Here is an 8,059-nt window from a genome sequence, read left to right as displayed (position 1 = left end):
GATCTCCAGCACTTTTCAGCCTCTGCCTCTCTGCAGCCAGCAGCAGGGCTTTGCCAAAAGCCTGATTTCATCACTGACCTTTCTGAGGGACCGCAGTGGTACCTTGTACCCTGTGTGCCTTGTACCTGTGATGGCATATGCTGACTTATCTTCTCCCTGGTGTGCTTAAAAACACCAGGAATTGTTTTGAACCTCCTGCACCTGTGTTCTGTGGCACCCAGGGCAGCCCAGCTGGGTTACTGAGTGGTGCTGGGCTGCAGGTGACAGCCAGAGCCTTCCTGGGACTATCCAGCTCCTTTCACAGACACCCTGTGTGCAAGCTCTAATTGTTCCTTTCCTGTGCTTGGCAGCAGCGAGGCTGCAGAGCAATAATGCACAGCAAATAGTTTGACTCATGCACACCTTTAGCCTCTCTGCTGAGCAGCAATGAGACCTGCATTGGCACATCAGCTTACGGAGAAATGATTTCCATAGCAACAGCCAGGATATGTGGGATAGGATGAATGCTGCCTTGGAGAGCATGGAAAGCACCTGCTTAAGAAATAACTGACTACGCAGGCTCTGAAAAGAAACCAAACCACTCACAGTTGGCTATGTGAAAGGAGGGTTGTGAAATTTTTTTGTTTTGTTTTTTATTGTAAAAAAATTCTATTAATGAAATTTTTAGATATCACTTTAAAAAAATGTATTGGGTAAAGAGAGTGAGGAATTTCTGCTTTATATAAACTGTTAGTGGATGCAGAGAGCATGGAAAAATCTGTGGTGATTCTGCAGCAACAGAGAGAATTTAATATCCTGACTGAAGACCTGATAGAGATTTACCTGAGGCAAGCACCAAGGGGAAGGGAAGAATGACTGCTCCATGGATTGAGGGGCAGGGAAGCAGGATCAGCTGGTAGTCCCTTTAAGTAACAGGTTTTCTGGTTTTTACTGTGGGGTGGACTTTCTGTTATCAGAAGACAAGAAGGCAATGCTCTAGTACTTGGACATGCATAGAAACAGAATGGGAAACGTGCATGAAGGAATGGAAGCCATTTAACTCTTGGTTACATGCATGTGATCATGTCTTCCCCTTGCTGCTGTTCTGCTTCTTTTCCTCTTTGGATGTTTTCTTGGTTTGTGGTTTTTTTGGGTGGAGGGGTTGTTGCACAGCTCTCTGTACCCTCAAAGCTGGCCAGTACCTGGACACCCCCTCCAGGCTTCTCTGGGGAATGTGACAGACAAATGTATTGGCTTCTGCAGGGTCAGGTGTGTCCCTGCTTCAGGAGGGTTTGCTCTTCCTTGGGGGAGATGAGTCCCTGGGCATACACCTGCAGCCAGCTCTGTGTGCCAGCACTGTTACCTGGATACAAACAGCTCTGCCTTTCCAAATGGCACGAGACTGGAAGGAATTGCTTCAGCCTACCATAGGTGGAATGAATAAAAGCAACAAGGCTGATGTCATCACTTGCTTAGTAAGGTGATATGTAATCAACAGTGTGTGCTGCACTGCAGCACAAGTGTCTTAAAAAGAAACAGTTTTGGAAGGGAAAAACTACTTCACATTTCAGAAGCTTAACAGATTAAATCAAATGTTGGAAACAGCTAAAACCATTGGAAGTCTTGAATCTTGTACTTAAGCTGGGTGCTGCAGACAAGCTCCACATGCTATTGAATTCCTTCCATGCCCCTTCCATGCATTAAGAGATTTGGATGAGTTTGCACAGCCCATCTACCTAGATCTTTTTAAACTTTTTGCTAGCTAATTACTATTCCTAAAAGATTTCCCTGCTGACTTGTACAACCAGCTAATATTTTGTCCACCTGGTACTTTTTCAGTGAGAAGGGCAGTGTGGGGACAATGACAACTAGCTGTGGCTTTGTATGGACCCTGCGTGACTAAAGCAGCACCCAAAGGATTAGCTGGACCCTAATATTTGCCATTTCCCTTTGGAAATGTGTGCTATAGCTCTGGAGTAGGGATCCTAAATCCGTGCTTTCATATGGGAGCAAAGAGCAGGGCTGTGAGAGCTGGCAGGAGCTGTGGATGGCAAGCCCTGGCTGCAGAGGTCAATATTGGTGGGTTATCCCACAGTGTCTGCTGCTGTAGAGCTCAGGAACAAAGCAAGCTATTCTCTTCTAATGAGTATCGTGTACTTCCAGCTTATGCTTTAATAGGATTAAACAGTCTGGCACGGCCTTGGCAAGGTTGCACATACCCTGGGGCAGGGCAGTCTAGACTCATCCCTTTGATGCTGCCATGTGAGGAGTGTGGCTCTGTGGGCACCCTGGCAGGTGTGGCTGAATCCTGCCCTGAAACACGCTGCCTTTGTCTGGCAGCAGCTTAATGCCCTGTGTGCACAGATTTAGCTGCTAACATGGATTCTAAAGAGGCAAAAGATGAGCTGGGGTACTGCATGTACTGATGTAAACATGGTAATGAGAGATGCACTTCTCTCAAAGGAGAATTGGGCTGGACCCTTTAGTAGCCATCTACTTGTGCAGCAATCTTTCCCTCCTCCTCTTTTTCTGTCTTTTGTTCTCTCTTCTGTTGATGACTTAGACATATAGACACATTTAATGTCTAACCCAGTGTGACCATCTGAGAGTGTCCTTGTTTATAGGGATGCTTATTCCAGGCTGATGTGTTGCAAGGGAGGTTCAGAGTCTGAAGCAGAGTGGGATGGCAGCCACAGGTTGTTGACATTTGGTGTAAGCAGCAAGTTTCCCTCTGGGAGCAGGGGGTCTCATGAAGCAAGACCTGGCTGCCTTCTCCTCACTCCTCCTTCTCAGCAAATAAAATACAGCCTCTTTTCATATACTTTCTTCTCTCACCAGCTACATCTCCTCTGCCCACATGCCAGCCCTCCTGGCAAGTCTCAGATATGGGAGTTGTGGACCTGCATTTCAGTGCTTGGCCAGCCAGTGTTGTGGAGGAAGAGCATGTGCACTTCCAGGGTGGAGATCTCCTCGTGCTGCTATCTCTGAAGGCAGCTCTGTGGGAGTGAGCTCCAACTAAACTCAGTAACTGTAGGAGACCAGTGCTGCAAACTGGCTTTGTTTTATCCCATGCATCTGTTTTCTTCATGCCAATGCAATGTGTCTGTGTCAAGGCTATAAAATAAGATACCTATTTTCCAGAAATTAATTGTGAATGCATAAGGTGACATTGCCATTTATGCTGAATGGAGAACAAAAAGGAAAGAACAGCTTGTAATAAAATTCCTTTTATTGAAGCAGTAAATATCCCTGTGATCTTCCACCTACCCTTTGAGAAAATGCCTCAGCTTACCAGCACTGGTAACAAGGAATAGATGGTTTTAGAGTTGTTTTCTTAGAGAAAATATATATTAAACATATCCTTGGATTTATCAGGATTTATATTAGCTCCTGAAGTAAGTTTGAGGGTCTCCCTTTAATGCTGTAGGGCTCTTGCTAAGCCATTGCCTTCAAAAGAAATCATTCTCTGCTGTGAAGTCTGCCCTTCTGCCATCTTTCAGGGGGGCACATGTAGGGTGGAGCTGAACAAGCAACAAGGAAATTCAGTCTCTTGCCAGAGGCTGGAGGGTGAGGCTGTGGCAGAAATGGGAAGATGGGCTACATACAAACTTGCATCCTGCATAGCATTTTTGGTAGCTCCACGCAGCTTCAGGGGAGATGGAGTAATCATTGGCAGTGAAGCCAGACACGGGCAAGCAGGGAGTCTGGGCATCTAAATGCAGGGAAGAGAGATGTTTGGGAGCGTTCTGTCAGGAATGGGCCGCGGGGCTCGGGAGGTATTTCAACACCGCCAAGGTACTGTACAAAAAGCAACTATGGCAAAGCAAAATCCTCCAGGCTGCTGTCCATTATTCCTGGTTTTTTTCTGAGTCATCCAGCCCCGTGTGAGAAGGAGATATCCCTGGGCTGGGGGTGCTGAATGCTGGAAGTCAAGGGGAGTGGGAATATTCTCTGTTTACCACGCCTGACTCTCGCTTGTTGCAATCGTCCATTAAGCTCATGTTAATTGCATTGATTTATTTGATGCTGTATGCAAAGGGGTTGATGTGCATCCCCTCGCCTTCCGCTGAGTACAGAAATGCCACCCAGTCCAACCTGTGTCACTTTTGCTGCCCAGACACCGTTTTATTGCCACCCGTAACAGTGCCTGCGAGCCAAACAACTCCACTGCCCTCATGCTGTGCCTTACTGTCTCCCATCCCCGTCAGCAAAGGGAAAATTGAGCGCTCTTAAACCCGGGAAATATTCCGCTGATGGGCACATAAATCTCTTCTGCAGAGCGGTAACATTTAAGCAGCACAGCATGGCGATGCTCACTGGCTGAGCTATTCCCATTATAACAGAAATCCCTCAGGACTTGCTGGGTTGTTTTGGGGTTTTCTTTCTTTATTAAAGGTTTAGGGGGGTGGAGGGGGGAAGATTAAAAATCAGGTAGAGCTTTTGAAATACACTCCCTACCTAGGGAGGGAAGGGGATATGACTGCACGGAAACTTTCCTGAGCAGCCTGGTGCGGGAGGATCCCGGCAGCAGCAGCGCCAGAGGCGGGGAATTCAGGGAAAATGTCTGGGATTTGGTTCATCGCCTCAGTTATGGAAAGGTCCGGGGCAGGAAGAGGAGGTGGGGATAGAGGTGCAAGTCAGCAGGAATGGGAAAACCCTGCTGGAGTCTCCCGGAGAAGGATGCTGAGCTGGAAGGAGATAAGTAGGCATGGTGGAAGAAGAGAGGCGCTGGAGGAAGGGTGAATTTTGGATCCCATGCTTGAAGGGCTTTTTCACTACTCCATTCCAGACAGCAGCCAGCAATCTGGCGGCCGAAGCGGGAGGCAGCAGGGCGGGGAGAGGAGGGTGGAGGGAAGAACAAGGGGGGAGCACACTCTAGCATTGAATTGGTCTTTCCCTTCTTCTGCCTGCCACCAGGCAATAAATTCAGATCTTGTTATTTCTCCCTGGCATCCCTACCTGCCTGCAAGCCTCGAGCACCTTCCTGGTGATCTCTGCAGGTTCTCCTTTGGAGACATGACCGCTCACACACAGACACACACGCACACACTTATCCTGCACCCAAATGACAGAGTTACATGGAGCCCAGACATAGCATATTTCCTCCCTGCCTTCTGCTATTGACCGTGGGAGGATCTTTGCCGCTAATTAGAGACACTGAAATCCTGGAAGTATCAACCACAAATAGCACTCTGAGGGCACTTGTCCTTTTTTTTTTAATGTAATGTGTTTCTTTCCCTTGCTTGTTCTCTCTTTTTCTTTCAATGTAGCCCTTACTTGATTCAAAAGCTCTACTACCTATACTTCAGGTACATATAGGTGGGCGTACATTTCCCTGCGCTCCTCAGGAGCCAATTTTTGGCCAGCAAAAAATACAGGTATGCCAGAAAATAGTGATAAATGAAATAAGGTGCAATGGGATTAAGAAATGAGGAAAGAGAGAGGAGCGAGCGGCTGCAGAGGCTGGACAGAAGCCCTGGCAGCAGCAGGACAGGAGCCCCGGCCGCCGACCCCGCTGCTGCCCGGCCCCCCCTGCCTGGCCACTGCCCCCTCCCAGCACATGCGACAGGGCTGGAGATCTGGAAATCCTTTCCTATCCCTTCTGGAGAATCCTTCCCCACCCCCAATCCTGTGCAAGTTCTTCAGGGGAAGAGGGACAGCAATGAACTTTTCCAGCTGATCTCCCCCCGCAGGTTCCCAGACATTCCCAAGGATGCTCCCGGCTGTCTCAGCCAGCAGCAATCCCGTCCTTTCCTTCCCTCGGCACACTGAGCCCTCCCAGCGCCCACGTCTGCAGGGGTTAACCGGGGAATGGAGCAGGTACCGTGCCTGATGGAAACATGAATAAAATGTGATGAATAAGCAGCGGAACGGTGACTCTGGAAGTGGTGCTGCGGTGCGCGCTGCAATCAGCGCCGAGCGCGGTGGCTGGGAATGAACGTGAGCAGAAAACTGGTGCTTCCTAATTCCTTCGAGTTTAGAAAGTGGAGCCCGCCCGTTGGGGAACAAGGGGAAGCAAAACTTTTCTTAATTTATTTTTTCTTTTTATTTCTCCCTGCTGTTTTTGCTGGAAGCGCGCCACCTGAACGCGAAATCAAACCTACTCACCGGATGAAATTGCAGGAGGCGAAGCGGCTGTGAATAAAACGCATCCCGGCTCCAAGCATATAGTCCATGATCTGCGGCTTCAGGCTAGAGGAGGGCTGAGCAGTCTGGGGGCACTTTGGGAACCAGCAGAGGTTCTGCGTGTGTGACAACCCATTTACACCGTGCGTGCCTGTCTGTGTGTGTGTGTAGGGCAGAGAGAGGCTCCAAACCCGAAACGGGAGAAAGAGGGAGGGGAGAAGGAGGAGGAGAGAGGGAAGCAAACCCGAATAGCAAGAGGACTTGCGAAGAGGGATGGGATTCGCTGGGGTAGATGTGTGGGGTTGGGGTTTTTTTTGGTTTTTGTTTTTGTTTTTTTTTTTTTTTTGGTGGTGATGGAAGCGATTCTCGAGGAAAGAATAACAAATTGTGGGATCTCAGCCGCAGGTAGGAGGAGAGGGGCTTTGCCCACGCAGGTGGAACCCAGACAAGACCGCACCGAGGATCGAGAGGCTGGAACCAGCCGGGAATGTTGGACAGCGCCGGGGGCTCATCCCGGCAGCCGCGGCCGGGGGGGGACGCTCCCCTCGGGGCGGAGGGGGCGCGGGGAGCTGGGACCGAGGACCGAGCTGGGGGGAGCCGGGGGCAGCTCCCGGGGCACTGCGGGGGCGGGGCTCGGCTCGGGGGCAGCTCCTGGTGCGGGGCACGGCTCGAGGGCAGCTCCTGGGATCAGGGCTCGGCACGGGGGCAGCTCCCGATGCGGGGCACGGCGGGGACAGGGCTCGGCACGGGGGCAGCTCCCGGGGCACGGCGGGGACCGCGCTCGGCTCGGGGGCAGCTCCTGCAGGCTGCGGGTGGCGCAGCACCAGCCTCTCCTCCTCCTCTTCCTCCTCCTCCTGCGCCCGCAATCCAGCGAGCCATGGCGGCGATCCCGACCGGGTAAGAGCATACCTGCCCCCCACCCTCGGCCAGCCCTTTGTTTCTCATCTTTTTATTTCGTATTTTCCGCAGCCTTGCTGCCCGCCCGGCGCCGCTCTCGCTCGGAAGGGATGTGGAGATCCCCGAGCAGGGAAGCGGATTTTGGGAGCGACCCTGCTGCGGGGAGAGGGGATGGGCGGAAATTCCCCCGCTCATCACCCGAGTCCCTCTTCTGCCCCGGGTAAGCGGAGCATCTCCTTTCCATTTCCCCCGCTTCTCGATGCTTCCGGGCTCTCGGTATGGAAATAATGACCTGGCTCGTTGGAAAAAACACCTTTTTCCTCACATAGTGGCTCCGGAATGCGTGCGGAATTTTGAGGTGTGTGGGGTCCAGCATTTATGGAGCTTGATGTATGTACTCCCCTCTCCTGGTCCCTTTTCTGCTGTGAACAGACATGCGTTCATGGCTAATAAAAATGCTTTTCCCTGGGTATAGTGGGGCTGAGAGCTGAGCACGGGTAAAGTGAAAGGCAGTCCGTGTCAGGAAAGCGTGCACAGAGCTCTGGCATCCCTGCAGGGCAGCAGGGGATGGGTGCAGCTCACGCTCAGCAGGATCAATGAGCGCAGTAACCATGAGATTATGTGATGTATGTTCCAGGCAATATGGAGAGTTACAGCAGCACTCGTCTGCTGCGCTCTGTGCGGTCTTTAAATGAGATGGCAATTCTGGGTTTTTATTAAGAAGCTTTTTGTCTTCTTTCTATTGTCTCTATAAGCACCAGTGTGAAGCTTCCGTGTCTGTTTGCCAGCCTGGCAGGTTGAGGTTTCCAGAATCTGCTGGGGAAAAGTCGGAAACCGCAGGAACCCAGGATTCCTCTGGCATCGCATTGGTTTGTTCCTGTCAGCATATCTAATCATTCTTATGCTAAAGAATCGTGGAGTGAGCTGATCTTAGCAATGATTTACGCTACTTGGGGCTTTATTGATTATTTTTTCTTTAGCGAGGATGTAAGAAAAGGAGTGAAGGAAGGATTATATGGTTTGTAAAGAGAATAATTCAGTGTACATTTCAAGTGTA

This window comes from Melospiza melodia, chromosome 9, assembly GCF_035770615.1.
Source record: "Melospiza melodia melodia isolate bMelMel2 chromosome 9, bMelMel2.pri, whole genome shotgun sequence".
NCBI lineage: Eukaryota > Metazoa > Chordata > Aves > Passeriformes > Passerellidae > Melospiza > Melospiza melodia.
Note: the sequence above shows the minus strand (reverse complement) of the source record.